The sequence below is a fragment of the Nothobranchius furzeri genome, chromosome 19 (assembly GCF_043380555.1).
Source record: "Nothobranchius furzeri strain GRZ-AD chromosome 19, NfurGRZ-RIMD1, whole genome shotgun sequence".
NCBI lineage: Eukaryota > Metazoa > Chordata > Actinopteri > Cyprinodontiformes > Nothobranchiidae > Nothobranchius > Nothobranchius furzeri.
The window spans coordinates 11,294,311-11,311,915 of NC_091759.1; positions in this window are offsets into that span (position 1 = coordinate 11,294,311).

Consider the following 17,605-nt stretch of genomic DNA (forward strand, 5'->3'; position numbering starts at 1 on the left):
GCTCAGAACATATGGATGTTTATAGGATGTGAATTTGCAACTGATTCACTTTTGGAGTCAGTCCAATCCAACATGGCCACCACAACAAACATTAGAAAACACAAACATTGTTGTGACTCACTCAGGTTTACTGATACAAGGCCCGTTTCCAATATCAGACCTTCCGGGTAATTCTAACATACCTTCAGGTTACGCGCGTGTCTCTATTTCCGCAGGACGACACGAAATGACCATTGTCCGGGCCATTTCAAGAACCATCAGAGCCCCTGAATTAGGTGTGTGTGAATCAACTGGGTGATAGCTCAGTCCTCTCAGCTGTTCAGCCCTTTCAGGACTTTGCTAAGACGCCAGCAAATGCTTCAGGAGTGAGTGATGTCACTGATCAGCGTCACAAAGCATACACGGACATTAATAACATTGAAAGTTTTAGTCGGTCGTAGTACGGCATGGTTTGAACCATTCGGATGTCCGGGAGAGCAGCTGTGTGATGTAATTTAAGGTGTTCAATGACCAGCAGACGCGTCACTTTTTACGGTGCTCTGTGAGACAACAAAGCCTTGTGAATTACGTCTCTGAGGGGGGAATTCAGCTTCGTTTTGCAGTGATGAACAGCGATTTTAAAGTGGGGTGAATGGTGATTATTTGCATGTGCGTCAACTTTTCTTCACAAGCAACTCTTCTACTTTTACAAAAGCCTGTTGTTTGGATGTCTGCTGACGTCATTTCCTGCTGTGCTACAATCAATCAGCGTGAGCCAAAAGTTCCGCTCAGCTACTCTATTGGGCCTTTCGGAGTACCTATACCCCTGTTGAGGTTTGTTGATTCCTGAAAAATGCCAGGTGAAGCGGAGAAACATGCCAGGATATTCCGGTAAAATTACCCTGAAGTTCTGCTAACAGAACCACGCCTATTGGGGTGTGGCCTGGTAGACTCGTGAGCGGGACAAGTTGTTAACTCCCCCTGACTGGTTGTAAAGCCTAATTTATACTTCTCCATCTACACGTAACGCCATTATCTGTCCTTTTGAAGGCTCTCCGACTGGCTCGTTTTCTAAACATCCGTCCAACGAGACGGATAACGCAAGCTAGTGATTGGTCAGGACGCCGTTTTCGTCTACAGCGCCGCCATTGCACCCTCAAAAACATAAAGAGAGCCGAGGATATCTAGCGGCATTCACGGAACAGATTGAAGAATACCTTGTGGAAAAACTCTAAAAGTATGAACGCTTTACTCCCTCGTGAACGGAGGAGTGAAAAGATATGGAGCAAGTGTTTCATTCGTGGATGGAAATAGCGAGAAACCTAGGTTTAGAGGTGGCAAGCGCATGAAGAGGTGGAGGAGGGTGAGTGACAAATTTGTCTGTGTTAGAAAGTCTCTTAAATACAAAGAAACACTATATAAACACAACAGTAAATACACCATCTTGGAACGGATACATAACAGGATACCACAGAACAGCGCTACGCCCTCTGTTGTCCTGGCGGGGAACTGCTTAGTAACTTTTCCCATGATGTGGAGAAGTAGGAAGGCAAAACGTCTACATGCGTGCGTGTCTCTCCATTGTGAAGCTGATGGAGAGGTGTAAATTGGGCTTAACTCAGTAGGAAATGGTAGTTGTAGTCAAACAACCGGCATTAGTAAAATTGGAAGTTTCTGGTGAAGCGGAATGGAAAGAAAAGAAAAAAAAGCAACATTGAAGAGACGATGCGTCGTTTTCATTGTTGAACTCTGGAAATATCCATCGAAATGTTGTTGAAAATGAATAAAATGATGCCCAGTTGTTGAAAATTGTTGGCGGCTTCTTAACATATAACCAAGAAATCTGATCTAAAGAACAGAGAGGCGGGTCTAAGTCTCTTGGGCAACGCCATATTAGATGCCATGGTTGCTTCTATGGAAACCCGTGAGGACAAAATGCATTTACTGATTTGAAAGAAACGGTTTCAAATCGTTCGCCCTTCATGAGTGTTGCCAGTGATGAAAGGGAGTCTGATGACTTACACTGGTTGTTGGTATTTGTCCCAGCCTGGATTTTAACCCGGGTTCGCTGCATGTAAGTCAGGTGTCTTACCAGTTGAGCTATCCATTAGACATTTATCAGAGTAGTCATTTGATATTTGTCCTGACTCCCTTATTATCCCAGCAGCACATGATAACTTCTCAGTGTCATGATGCAATTGTAAATAAAACTTTTTAACTGAAAATATTTCTGTAATCAAAATTGGCATAATTTAATCAATTGTGTTAGACGCTTAAACCTGTAAAGTGACTTACAGATCTCGGTATTTTCAAAAAAACTGGCAAAAATGTAGTTTTTACAATATTTTTGTCATGATGAGGAAGGAAGGACTCACGAGTGACCTCAGACCAAAGACTCAGAAGAAAGGAAATGAGCTTAATTAAGGGGCGATGAACTAAAGGCGCTCCATGGAGGGAGGGGAAATTAAACAACTAAAGGTGCACCACTGGGAGGTTCAGTCCGATTGGGAGGTTTAGAGGTCTTCCTCGTTGGGTTTGGTAGCAAGGGGGTAATCATCCAGCAGCCAGGGTGCAGATTTTCAGTTTCCACATCACACAGGGTGTTTCGACTACGCCAGTCACATACTTTGAGATTCATCAGCTTGTAAAAGTTTGGAATTAAAATGACTACACACCAGAAATTGCACATCGCAGATGTGATGTCACCACATAATCTCCTCTCCCCTATAGCTGCTTCCCAAATGACCAGATTCATGGTGGTTCTTTCCTCCTGTGGGAAGTTTGCTGAACTTACAGCCCTTGTCCCTCAGTTTTCTCCGTGTCTGGTTCGATGACGTCACTTTCGTGAAGCGCATTTGTAGTCCTGGACTTATCTTCCCACAAAACCTAAAATAGCGTTTACCTCCATTCAGAATTAAGTGTGTTCTTGGTATCAACATGTGTCTTTAAAATTCACGGACATCATCTGTGAAATCCAAGGCACAAAACAAACGGGATTAGAAAATACTCTAAAGACTCTGACACTAGTCAGTGACTCGATGCAATTTGCAGAGTTCCTTACATAGGAAACTTTTTTCTGACTGGCTTAATGAACTGAACTGTATTGGAATGTTTATTATGTGAAGTGCCTTGAGATGACTCTTGTCGTGATTTGGTGCTGTGTAAATAAACTTGAATTGAATTGAAATTAGTGTTTTTAGCCCCGTTGACTTGCATTAATTTTTTCGTTTTTCCAAGGACTCATGGTCCAGAAGTAGATGGGCGTGACTTAGGCTCCCTATGGTCTGCATCCCACAAGGTGATAAAATCCAGCTCTGTGATTGGCTACAACAGTCTCCACCCTCTGATGGATGTTTCTGCAAGAGCGTGTGATCTAAGTGGCTTCATCAAGGTTTCTGTAGGAATTTTCTAGGTTATAATTTTATTTTCTTCATTTCTAATCATCAAGGTGAGTTAGAATCATGATGTCGGCTAAACTAAACAGGTTTTAGGTTTCTAATAAATGCTTTAGTGTTTGTAAGTATAACCAGCAGGGCCCTGCAGGTAATCGAACCCTGTCTCATTACTGAGAGTACCATTACCAGAGTCTTTTGCTTAGGTTGAGTTTATTTATGGTAATATACCTATTTTATTTACGTCCTGTTCTCGTAAGTGCATATGCTGCTTGTCTACGTCTATTCTATTCTATTCTATTCTATTCTATTCTATTGCACTAAGATCATTTAAATTAAATCCATACATGCCGAATCGCATCATAACACCTTCACTGGATTACTGAGTAATGAAGACATCAAACACACTTGTATCTGACTGATGTGTTTTCAAATATAATTGCATCATAGTGAACAAATTTACTCCCATGAATAACAATCAGATGTGCTCCTAATTCAAACATCGTGCTGGGAAAAGACTCTTCCCTGGATGGAACAGAAAACTGGGTTAGATATTTGGGACAAGGGAGAACTGCTTTTTATAATCATCCAGAACAATCAGTGGACATATTTGTTACAATAAAACATTTTTTAAATTTTAGGTGTAGGCTATGCAAAAAGGCGCCTGAGACAATCCATCAGCTGCAGGGTGTAAGATGCTGGCAGGGAAATCCTACAACCAAGTAGCTGGCACAGTATACAGAAACGTCTGTGCAGAGTGTGGACTGGAAGCCCCAAACTCAAAGTGGGTTACACCCCCTAAGAAGGTAGAGAACAAAAAAGCCAAGCTCCTGTGGGACTTCCAGATCCAGACTAATACTTGTCTGGCTTGCCAGGCTAGTATTTTTGTGTTTAATTAAGAATTACGAACGGATGGCCATCAGGGTCAAAAATACCTGGAAGCACAACCTCATAATCATAATGACAAGCCAATCAGACTCCCTCCTCCTTGAACCGTCACCTTATCGTGGTGGAGGAGTTTGAGTGCACTAATGATCCTAGGAGCTATGTTGTCTGGGGCACTTTGTGCCCCTGGTAGGCTCTCCCATGACAAATGAGTCTTAGGTGAAGGGTGAGACAAAAAACGGCTCAGAAGATCTTTCATGGAAGTTAAAACAAAGAGTCGGAGTACCCGGCCCGGAGGGTTACCGGGGTCCCACCCTGGAGCCAGGCCTGGGTTTGGGGTCCATGAGAGAGTGCCTGGTGGCCGGGCTTTCGCCCATGGGGCCCAGCCAGGCCCAGCCCGAACCGGATACATGGGCTCATCCAACTGTGGACCCACCACCCGCAGGAGGAACATGAAGGGTCCAGTGCAGTGTGGATCAGGTGGCAGACCGAGGCGGGAGCCTTGGCGGTCCGATCCCCGGACAAGGAAACTGGTTATTGGGACATGGAACGTCACCTCGCTGGCAGGGAAGAAGCAGGAGCTTGTGGCAGAGGTTGAGCGGTACCGGCTAGATATAGTCGGACTCACCTCGACGCGTAGCATTGGCTCTGGAACCCAAGTCCTGGAGAGGGGTTGGACACTCTCCTTTGCTGGCGTTGCTCCGGGTGAGAGGCGGAGGGCTGGGGTTGGCTTTTTGTTAGCCCCAATACGCTCTGCCTGTGTGTTGGGGTTTACCCCGGGGGACGAGAGGGTAGCTTCCCTGCGCCTTCGGGTCGGGGAACGGGTCCTGACTGTTGTTTGTGCTTATGCGCCAAATATCAGTTCAGATTACCCACCCTTTTTGGAGTCCCTGGGACAAGTGCTAGATAGTGCTCCATCAGGGGACTCCATTGTCCTGCTGGGGGACTTCAATGCTCACGTGGGCAATTATGGCATGACCTGGAGGGGTGTGATTGGGAGGAACGGCCCACCTGATCTAATCTCGAGTGGTGTTTCGTTATTGGACTTCTGTGCAAGCCGCAGTTTGGCCATAAAGAACGCCATGTTCAAACATAAGGATGCCCATCGGTACACCGATGGGCATCCTAGGTCGCAGGTCGATGATAGACTTTGTAGTTGTATCATCTGACCTTCGGCCGTATGTATTGGACACCCGAGTGAAGAGAGGAGCGGAGCTGTCAACTGATCACCACCTGGTGGTGAGTTGGATCAGATGGCAGGGGAAGATGCTGCGTAGACCTGGCAGACCCAAACGCATAGTGAGGGTCTGCTGGGAACGCCTGGCAGAACAACCTGTCAAGACGGTCTTCAACTCCCACCTCCGGCAGAGCTTTGATCGCGTCTCAAGAGCAGTGGGGGACATCGACTCCAAGTGGGCCTTGTTCCACTCTGCGATTGTTGAGGCGGCTGTTGCTAGCTGTGGTTCTAAGGTGGCCGGTGCCAGTCGTGGTGGCAAGCCCCGTACCCGCTGGTGGACACGAGAGGTTAGGGGAGCTGTCAGGCTGAAGAAGGAGGCCTACAGGGCGTGGCTGGTCTGTGGGTCTCCGGAGGCAGCAAAGGGGTACCTAATAGCCAAGCGGGGTGCAGCAGCGGCAGTTGTCGAGGCAAATTGTCGGGCGTGGGATGAGTTGGGTGAGGCCATGGAGAAAGACTATCAATCGGCTCCAAAGAGGTTCTGGGAAACTGTCCGGCGCCTCAGGAGAGGGAGGCAGAAACTCGCTCACACTGTTTACAGTGGGGATGGGGAGCTGCTGATGTCAACTGGGGCTATAGTCGGGCGGTGGAAAGAATTCTTTGAGGAACTCCTCAATCCCATCTACGCGCATTCTGAGGAGAAGCCAGATCCGGGAGACCTGGGGGTGGACTGTTCAATCTCTGGGGTAGAAGTTGCTGAGGTAGTCAAACAACTACACAGCGGTGGAGCCCCGGGGGTGGATGAAATTCGTCCTGGGTATCTCAAGGCTATGGATGTGGAAGGGCTGTCATGGTTGACACGTCTCTGCAACATTGCGTGGTCATCGGGGCAGTTCCTGTGGAGTGGTAGACCGAGGTGGTGGTCCCCATCTTTAAAAAGGGTGACCGGAGGGTGTGTTCCAACTATAGGGGGATCACACTCCTCAGCCTCCCTGGAAAGGTCTACTCCAAGGTACTGGAGAAGAGGGTCCGATCGATAGTTGAATCTCAGATTGAGCAGGAGCAATGTGGTTTTTGTCCTGGCCATGGAACTGTGGACCAGCTCTATACCCTTGCAAGGGTGATGGAGGGGGCATGGGAGTTCGCCCAACCAATCCACATGTGCTTTGTGAATTTGGAGAAGGCTTATGACCGTGTCCCCAGGGGCACCCTGTGGGGGACACTCCAAGAGTATGGGGTGGGTGACCTTTTGTTAAGGGCCATTCAGTCCCTTTACCAGAGGAGCGTGAGTTTGTTCCGCATAGCCGGTAGTAAGTCGGACCTGCTCCCGGTGAGGGTTGGGCTCCGCCAAGGCTGCCCTTTGTCGCCGGTTCTGTTCATAACCTTTATGGACTGAATTTCTGGGTGCAGCCGTGGTGAGGAGTGTGTCGAGTTTGGTGGCAGGAGAATCTCGTCTCTGCTTTTTGCGGATGATGTGGTCCTCCTAGCTTCATCCAGCTCTGACCTTCAGCTCTTGCTGAGTAGGTTCACGGCTGAGTGTGAAGCGGCTGGGATGAGGATCAGCACCTCCAAATCTGAGACCATGGTCACCAAAGGTTGGCTTGCCAACTCCAGGTTGAGGTCCTCAAGTGGAGGAGTTTAAGTATCTCGGGGTCTTGTTCACAAGTGAGGGTAGGAGGGATCGAGAGATCGACAGGCGGATTGGTTCGGCGTCTGCAGTGATGCGGACGCTGAGCCGATCTCTCGTGGTGAAGAGGGAGCTGAGCCAGAAAGCCAGGCTCTCGATTTATCGGTCAATCTACGTCCCAATCCTCACCTATGGTCATGAGCTTTGGGTAATGACCGAAAGAACGAGACTGCGAATACAAGTGGCCAAAATGAGTTTCCTCCGTAGGGTGGCCGGGCTCAGCCTTAGAGATAGGGTGACGAGCTCGGACATTCGGGAGGGACTCGGAGTAGAACCGCTGCTCCTCCGGATCGAAATGAGTCTGTTGAGGTGGTTTGGGCATCTGGTCAGGATGCCTCCTCGATGCCTCCCTGGGGAGGTGTTTCGGGCATGTCCTGCCGGCAGAAGGCCCCCAGGTCGACCCAGGACACTTTGGAGAAGTTACATCTCCAATCTGGTCCGGGAATGCCTTGGGGTCCTGCCGGAGGAACTGGTGGAGGTGGCTGGGGAGAGGACGGTCTGGAGCTCCGTAGTTGGGATGCTGCCCCTGCGACCCGGACCCGGATATGCGAAGGAAGACGACGACGACATCAGACTCCCTTTCATCACTGGCAACACTTATGAAGGGCGAACGATTTGTAACTGTTTCTTACAAATCAGTAAATGCATTTTGTCCTCACGGGTTTCCGTATAAGCAAACATGGCATCTAATATGGTGTTGCCCAGAGACATAGACCCACCTCTCTGTTCTTTAGATCGGATTTTTTGTTAAATGTTAAGAAGCCGCCAACAATTTTCAACAACTGGGCATCATTTTATTCATTTTCAATAGCATTTCGATGGATATTTCCAGAGATCAACAGTGAAAACGACACATCGTCTCTTCAATGTTGCTTTTTTTCTTTTCTTTCCATTCCGTTTCACCAGAAACTTCCAATTTTACTAATGCCGGTTGTTTGACTACAACTACCGATACTATAGGGAGCTTAAGTCACTTCCGCATCATGGGTGCCCGGAAGAACGAAAAAATGAATGCAAGTCAATGGGGCTAAAATGCTATTTTCTAATTCTAATTTGGCTCCCCATTTCCTACTGAGTTAAGTCCAATTTATATTTCTCCATCAGCTCCACAAGGGAGAGACATGCGCGCACAGGTGGAGATGATTTGCCTTCATACTTCTTCATCTCCTGGGGAGTGTTGCAAAGCAGTTCCCCGCTAGGACAACAGAGGGCATAACACTGTTCTGTGGTATCCTGTCATGTATCCGTTCCAAGATAGTGCATTTACTGTTGGGAGCCTAAGTATCATACTAATTACTTATGTTAATTACAAACTTTTACAAGCTGATATATCTCAAAGCACGTGACTGGCATGGTCGAAACACCCATTAGTAGTTTTCATTTAAATTGCAGTACAACATATGTGTGATCCAGGGTCTAAGGCAAAGCGGATTAGAAAATAACTTGCATTCATTTTTTGTTCTTCCGGGGACCCATGAGCCGACCGGAAAGGGAGGAGACTTAGGCTCCCCATAACACATGGACACAATCTAGTACCAGCAGGGGCTTTTTAAAAATGTCTTCAGGAATTTTCTAGTTGTAAACATGTTGCTGCAGCTCTCAGATTGGTTTTGCTCCTCCGCTGAGTGCCTCCAAATCTTCATTCAGTCGTGGTTTCACAATGGATGTGTCTCCATCCATGTTGCCAGGCACCAGAGGTAAGCAGAAACCTCCTTTATACATAAGTCACACACTTTTCACCTGTAACTGAGGACATTAGTAGTGAAGTGAGGACATTTGCCTTGTCTTTACATTGGTACAATGTTACAGAGCTCTAGTCATTACTTTTAGAGGTATAGGGCATCTAAGTCCCCTCCCTTTCCGGTCAGCTCATGGGTCCCCAGAAGAACGAAAATAAAAGAATGAAAGTCAATGAGGCTAAAAACGCTATTTTCTAATCCGCTTTGCCTTAGACCCTGGATCGCATTTACTGCAATTTAAATGACAACTAACGATGGGTGTTTCGACCGTGCTTGTCATGTACTTTGAGATTTATCAGCTTGTAAAAGTTCGTAAGTAGCATGACTACAAATTAGACATCAGCACGTCACATATGTGACATCACCACAGAACCTCTTTTCCCCTAGTGTAGCTGCCACTTACCAAATGGCCAGATTTATGGTGGTTCTTTCCTCCTGAAGAAAGGATTTTAAATGTGCTGAACTTTCAGCCATTTCCCTCTGTTTTTCTCCGTGTCTGGTTTGATGACATCACTTTCGTGATGTGTATTTGTAGTCCTGAACTTATTTTCACACAAAACCTAAAATAGCGTTTCCCCCATTTGAAAATAAGTGCGTTTTTGGCATCAAAATGCGTCTTTAAAATTCAGGGACATAATATGTGAAATCCTTGGCACAAAACAAGCGGAATTAGAAAATATTCTTTTTAGCTCCTTTGACTTGCATTTATTTTTTCTGCCTTCCGGTGACTCGTGGTCTGGAAGTAGATGGGCGTGACTTAGGCCCTGTCCACACGTAGCCGGGGATCTGCCAAAACGTAGATATGTTTCTACGTTTTGGCCTGTCATCCACACGAAAACGGAGTTTTTTCACACGAAAACGAATCTTTTTAAAAACTCCGGCCAAAGTGAAGATCTGCGTTTTCTCCGTTTTGGGTGTCTGCGTGTGGACAGACAAAACCGGAGTTTTAAGGTCCGCAACGTCACTTTCCACAACAAAAAAATGCTGACATCACGTGTGCGACCTGTGTTTACACTAGCCGACAGCATGGAAGCCCTCAGAGCTGCGCTCGCTTTATCAATTGTCCAAGCGCTTTTTGCTTGTTTGTTTTTGCAAGCGGAATTACTGCTCCTTGCGGAAGACCACAGACGAAGGACGAGGTTAAGAATGGGGGAAGTACTGCCGCCTACAGGTCTGGCATGTCCTTAACAACCTATTTATCCGGGTACGTGTGGACAGAGTTTTTTTTTAAAACGAGGTGGTGTGGATGCAAGTTTTTGGAGGGGCGGATATTCGTTTTTAAAATACCCCGGCTACGTGTGGACTAGGCCTTAGGCTCCCTATAAGGTTAGGCACAATCCAGTCACTAAAATGAATGGAATTCATTGATGGTCACTCCGCACATTGAATGTAGGACGAGAATGTTTGCACATGCATGCACGCACGCATTCAAGCATGCATGTGCACACACACACACACACACACACTAGTCCCATTCACTTCTACTGTAGAAATCACAGCAGCACGTTGACTGAATCTCTGCTCTGCTTCTGGGGGAGCGACTGAGGCAACTTTCTCACCTGACAATCATTAATCAGCTGTTTCCGGCGGAGGAATCAGGGGGGTCTCTAAGGGTTGTGTGTTGCAGTCGTGTCCCAAATAAACCCCTAAAGCCAGATGTTCAGGTTCACACTGATAGTTCCACCAGCTGTGAGTGGGACATGCAGCACTAATGCAACACAGCAACCCATTCATACAAAAGGGTCACAGCTTTATAGTATAAATGATTTTTTAGCTCATTGCATTAGGTTTGTGTGTGTTTTAAACATTTAAATGTCCTGTGAAGTAGCAGAGGATTTAACTGTATTCCAAGCAAATGAAAAAGAGAGAATCCAACGAGATCGCTGTTGAAGGCGATGACTTGTCAGACGGTTAGCACAACAATAAAGAAATCAACACAAGTCACAGTGTTGTACAAACCAGCTGGATTATTAGATTATTTCCCACACCTGGTGGTAAAAGATCTGATTCCATCACCTTTGGCTCCTGGCTAGTTTTGGTCAGTAAAGCATGTAGAAAAACAAGTCTGTGTTCTCATCATCATCTATCATCTCAATGGAAGAATCAAGAGACTTTATCACATTATAAATCAGTGTTTTGAGCTGGAGCCGACAGACCAGAGAGCCAGCTGACACGTCTGTAGACAGGAAACGGATTTAAACCTGGAATGCATCTGGAGAGTTGATGTTTAGCTTCAAATCTGCTGAATGGATAGATTTCCCAAAAACACACAACAGATTGATTGTGATTCTAATGGGATAAACGTCTTTCGTACTTCTTTTTAAATGGTGCACCTTGTATTGTAAAAATTAAAATAGTTTTAATTAAAATAAAATAATTTACTTGTTTAGGATGGTCCACATCACGTTAGATTTAACAGTTTGTTCATAGAGTTGTTTACGGTTCAGCCTATTTCATATTTAGCTGAAGATGTGTTGTTTGTTGTTCAAACACAACATTTAAAAGTTCATAAATTCAAGTAGAAATTAGGCTTCAGAGAAGAGGACACAACATTGGCAGCAAAGAAAACTTATATTTTAAATAATTCTGATTAGATAACACCTCAGAACAACTAATATCTACATAAAAATGCAAATTCCACTTATTGTCAGCTGCCTGTATATTACAATATGTTCCACATTTCCCCTACTTGTGTTATTGAGTAGCTGTTGTCCTAAAGTAACACTTAAGAGTTGTTTTTAACATTTTAAACTATTGCTTTCAGTGATTTTTGTGCCCGAAACTTCACCAACTTCAACCGTGGACAGCACTCTGCTGCCCTCTGCTGACCAGAAACTGCACTTAACAGTTTAAACACTATAGTAGGAGGTCTTTCCCTGCTCTCTGGCAATAGCTGTTTACTGTGCCAGTAGCTAATATAAATGTTAGCAATTAACGTTTTCTGTTTGCTGATTTTTGCTTTTTTTCCTCCACATCATCATGGAGCCTGGAAGTAACAGTAAAAGAGTCATGTCTGTAGAGGCAAAGCAAAGAGCTAAAACCAGAGTTAACGTCGTTGTTTCCTACGCTCGTTTGAAGGAACTAAAGGAGGACTGAAGGTCCTGATGGTGACCTGGCTTTGTTGCTACTGGACTTGTGAGTGATTATTGGTGATTTAATTGATGTGGATCTTTTTACTTTATGGTTTATTTAGCATCAGTCGACTCGTGTTAGCATTGACTCGTTGTTAGTGTTAGCTAAGGCAGGCTACTGCAGGAATGTTTATGACATTTGTAATTCCACTTTTAACCAGTAGGAGGGTGAACCAAGGAATATACTAACTCCAGTCATCCAAATATTATGGGGCTTCATGCAAATCCTTATTTATGAACCGTTACATCACCATCAGTTTTGTGATAAATGGAAATTCCTATTAACGCCGGGGACACACCGGCCGCGGAAGCGCCGCGAAAATGGGACCGCTTTCATTCGGCACCCTTGTTAAGCTATTCTATAGACCACATGGGCCGCCGAAGCGCCGCGAATCGCCGCGCGCCGGCGCTCCAGCCCGCGCCGTGCAGCGATCGTTTCGGCGTCTGCTCTATTTTTTCGCGAGCCGCGGGTGAATTGCGTCAATTCTGGCAGGAAGTCAAACCTAGACATAAGAGGCAGGCCGGTAAATTTATCAAAATAAAGCATTTCAAAAAATATTCCGCAATAATCAAATGTGTTCGTAATCAGACATTGCAGAAAAACACACACACACACACACACACACACACACACACACACACACACAATCACACACACACACACACACACACAAACACACACACACACACACACACACACACACACACACACTCAAACGTAGAGGAAAAGAGCTGAGAAAAGGCAGAGAGGAAATGGAGGACACCAAGTGGTTAAAAGAAAAACTACAGCTGAGCCGAGACGCGCCTCGACTGGGGCGCGTCTGATCTGAACTGAGGAGCGGCGAGCAGCAGCCGAATTTCGTGAGCGATTCGCTTCTCGGCGCTTCGCGGTGCTTCTGCGTCTGGTGTGTCCCCGGCGTAAGCATGCACCAGAAGTGCTACACTAAATGCAAGCACTTAGTCTACAGGTGTCTTAAAGTCTAAAATGTTGATTAATTTCACACATTCTTCAGCAAACCTGTGTAGTCTATTCAAGATTAGTTCACAACAATCACATCTGTCACAGTAAGTCGTCATCTACAGCTCAGTGATGCAGTAAAAATCTGGAGAAAATGGGTGAAAAGCAGCTGCATTAGAAATATAGTTGAACTCAGTGTCTATTTTAGCAGCCTGGAAGTCAAACATCAGTTCAGCCATCAGTGATTTAGGTTTATCAGACAGAATCAGGCTCACATGTTTAAATAAATTGTCTGGGGTTTTATTGAACTGAGCCCTGAGGTTTGATCTCTAACTGGGCAATAAAAACCAGAACATTTCCCTGCAGGCTTCAGGACAGCACCATACAGAAGAATCAAGCCCGTCTCCAGCGGTGATGCTGGTGGTGGACATTGTGATAAAAATGCTTTTAAAGCCCTGCTGGAGCAGCGTGACATCACTTCTCTCTCTGGTGTCTTTCCAGGAGAAGTTCTGTTGAAATATTTGGTTACCAGATCCCTGGGTGATAAAATAAACTCACATTACAGATGTGACTTCAGAAGCTGTTGATCCAGAGCTGCTCCCATTGGCTCGTGCAAACAGAAGCACCGTTGTGCTTTTTAACGAGCCCGCTCCTCGGATGACGGACCTCAGACAGGAGCTACTTAGGAAGCACATGTTTAATCTTAAACATCCAGTAAGTGAGTAGATTCTCTGTAGGCGTTTCTGCAAATTTGTCATATATAATTTTTTTCTATTAAGTTGTTGAGCAAGACTGATGTCTGTATAAAAATCTGTCTGCTCGAGAAATATCCCCTCCATTAAGAACGGCTCCCGATGAGATGTGGAAAACCCCGTCTGTTCCTTTAGCGTTTTCCACAAGCAGAAAGGTGCTACTTCTTTAAAAAAAACACATTAAAGCATGCTTTATAGTCCCAGTTACCATATAATCACAAAAAACTGAAATATTTGTTGCATTATTCCAACACTGGAATGCAAAAAAGTGAAATTTTGAGTTCAGGCAGAGTTCATAAGATGCTTTTTCAGATGACTTTGATCGATTTATCAAACTGTGCCTCATGATTTCAGCAGAGCGCTTCTGAAAGCAGTCTTATCAGAGCTGGAAGCATCAGAGTTAAGTGGAAGTGTCAGATTATGGGTCAAGAGGAGCTTTTGTTTCAGTGTGAAGTCATAGACAGAAGGTCTCCAGGGGGAGCTGAGCTCTAAAACGCTTGGAGAAAACTGGATGTTTTCTATTGGAGGCAGAAAAGGAGTAAAATCATAAAGAATCACATTCGTAGCTTCCCTACAGGTATTTATTGTAGAATTTATTAAATTAATTAAAATATTGCAGTAAGTGTCTAACGGTCTTTATTAGGACGCTGAAGCTTTACACAAAGGTTGGCCACAAACGTGAAAATCATACTTTGAGCAGTCCTGAAACTGGACCCCTGAGCCGATGATTCTAATTTTATTGATGCAGTTTGCATTTGACACCAGAGTTTATGAAATATTTGCTTCTTAATATCTACAAATGAATGTCTCCCATGTTCTTCTATGACTAATGATCTCTCCAGGTTATACATGGATGGTTCCAGGGGTGGGACCACAGGGGCACTGGCCCCTGCTGAAATCTGATTGGCCCCCTGAAGGCCTCCTGTCCTGTTTCTAATCTGTGCTTTGTGCGATGATCAGGTTATAGGTGAATGCAGTTCCAAGTCAAACCACTAAAGGTGCTAATGAGCAAAATGTAAGAATTTTCAGTGTGAAATCTTGCGAATGGAAAATGGACCAACCCCAAATCCACACTGGAGGCATCAGCGTCGCGGAACGGGACTTTTACTCTGGTGCTTTGCAGCGCGTCAATCAAAACCAGGGAGCGGCTTCTCCACCACCCTCCTCGCTGGACTCGCGAGATCACAAAACTCCTAGAGATTTCACAGTTTGTTTCAGCCATCCACCATTAAACCAAGAAGAAGATGAATAAGGAAACAACGTTTGACATTACTGTTTGAAGCCGTATGTTATGTTGTGCCTCACCCCTGCTGGGATTAAATCCATGAAAAACACACCGCTGCACTTCTCAAAAGATGCTGAGAGTAAATAAGCCACTAGGCTGCACGTTTTGATGCAATCTCCACAGATTAGAAATTGCATTGTTGCAATAGTCTTTGTTTAGGAAACTACGGGACATTTTACACTGAAACCGCACGTGATTTCCTGTTTAACCCCATGTTAACTGCAGAAAGTGAAGTGTTGATGCGGCTCGTGACAAAAATAGAACCCAATACTAGCTTTAGTGGGGCGGCGTGGCACAGTGAGCCGCGGTGGATCAGTGACGTTCTCCTGCCATTCCCTAACACTGATGCCTTCAGTGTGGACTAATGGTAATACTTGGCCTTTCTATAAATATTGTGGCCCCTTGATGGCCCCAGAGTCGCAAAAATCCTAGATCCGCCACTGCTATTATAACTCTTCTCACCTGGAAGATGACACGTTGCAGCATTTAAAAATGATTCCCCAGGCATTAAGGCACAATAACAATCTAAAAACACAACTAGCTTCTTTCAGCTGACCCCATAAACATTCCTGACAGTTTTGTTCAGAACTGGAACTGATTCTGACTTTTTGTTTGCCGTAACAGCTGTGGCACCATCGTTCTGTTAGATTACTGTATCACTTTGTTGAATTCCCACAAAGGGAGCGTTGCCTCGCACTAAGCAGTCACGAGGGTCTGCATTTAGATGCTGGAGGGAGGTGGATGTGCACACAAGAATGGAGCCAAAAGAAATTTAAGGAATTTTCAGCTGTATGTGATTAAGGGTGTGATGCACACTGGACAGATCACTAGTGGATCACAAGGGTAACACACACACACACACACACATACACACACACACACACACACACACACGCACACACAATCTCCTGACATCTATGGAGGAAATCAGGAGGACCTCAGCATGCAGACTCTGAAAGGTCTCCACATACTGGGGTTTCAATCTGAGATCCTCCTATGTCTGTGAAGGTTCTCAGTCATCCAGGTCATTGTAGTCTAATGAGCTTTGAAAGAAAAGCGTCTGGACTTCTTTGAGTTGCTTGAAGACGTTTCACCTCTCATCAGAGAGGCTTCTTCAGTTCTAAGGTCAAATGGTGGAGAGTCCCAGATTCAAACCCAGTGGGAGTTTCCTCCCGAAGAGGGAACAAAAGACCCCCGATGATCTTCTACATAAACACATGAGCCAAGGTGTGAGGGTGGGTGTGGGTCCTATTCAGCCAGAGTTTCGGGTGAGCTCATTGTGAAGCCTGGCCCCACCCTATCATGTGAATTCCTGAGGTCAGATGGCCCAGGATATGCGTGGGCGTTGAGGCATCTGGGAAGGGATCTCAAAACTGGATTATAGATGGCAGACAGTTGGTGTTGTAAACCACCGCCTCTGTTCAAAGATGGTTGCTCACAGTGGACATAAATGGCTTCCTTTACTCCTCTTTCAACCCATCTGTCCTCTCTGTCCAAAATGTGAACGTTGGCATCCTCGAAAGAGTGACCTTTGTCCTTTAGATGCAAATGAACTGCTGAGTCCTGTCCCGTGGAGGTGGCTCTTCTATGTTGTGCCATGCGCTTGTGAAGTGGCTGTTTAGTTTCTCCGATGTAGAGGTCTGGGCATTCCTCGCTGCACTGTACAGCATACTGAGATCCTCCTGTTGAGATGTGGCACCTTAGCCTATGCAGATGCATTCAGTCTAAGCAAGATTACCACCAAGGATTTTACAGATCAAGGCGTGGTTCACACGGCAAAATTTTGAATGATCAGACAATTTTCAAATCAGAAGAAACCCTATGGAAGGTGATAAAGGTAAACATCTCCACACAATCTGATGTTACTCATGAACATTCCCATGCAGGTGAAATGGGAAATCGTGGATTCCCCTCTCTCCGTGCAGTGTGCTTTCATCACTTCGCTTTCTGATTGATTACGTTTCGTGTTCAGCAGGCTGCGTACTTGTTTATCATCAGAATACACCAGAAATCTTCCAAAATTGAGCAGGGACAATTCAACAGGTTATTGCCAAAGCAATATTGGAGCGACCCCAATGTCTTCCCAAGCTTACCAGAGCACACTACACACACGGCAGGAACATCTGATGAGATTATCTTTAGAGCCATTACGGTAATGGACCTAATTCTTAAGATTGTAAGAAGGGAACAATCACTTCAAAAATTTGCTAATTATCTTTCCATGTGAACTAGGCTTAAAAGTCATTGATGCACTTAAGCTAGCTAGCTCAACTAACTTAGTTTAGCTGTTTTTCTTAAGATAGCCATGAAAATGTCAGCCTGGGTTTCTAACAATCCTTTGTGCACAACAGTGTGTCAAGTTTTATTTATTTATATAAACTTGCAACATTTTCTGTATCTTTCATACAGCATCAGGTCTAATACAGCCCAGCCACGAAGAGACTTTACTTTTCTGCTTTTCGTCGCTGAATGTTCCAACTTCTCTGACATTTGTGCAACATCTCTCACACCTCAAAAGTTTACAACTGTCAGAAAAACGCTTGAATGAAAGAACACAAAAATGTTTCGTAGAGGAAAATCCTCTCCAGCCCTGCTGGAACAATTCAGCAATCTTTTAAGTGGG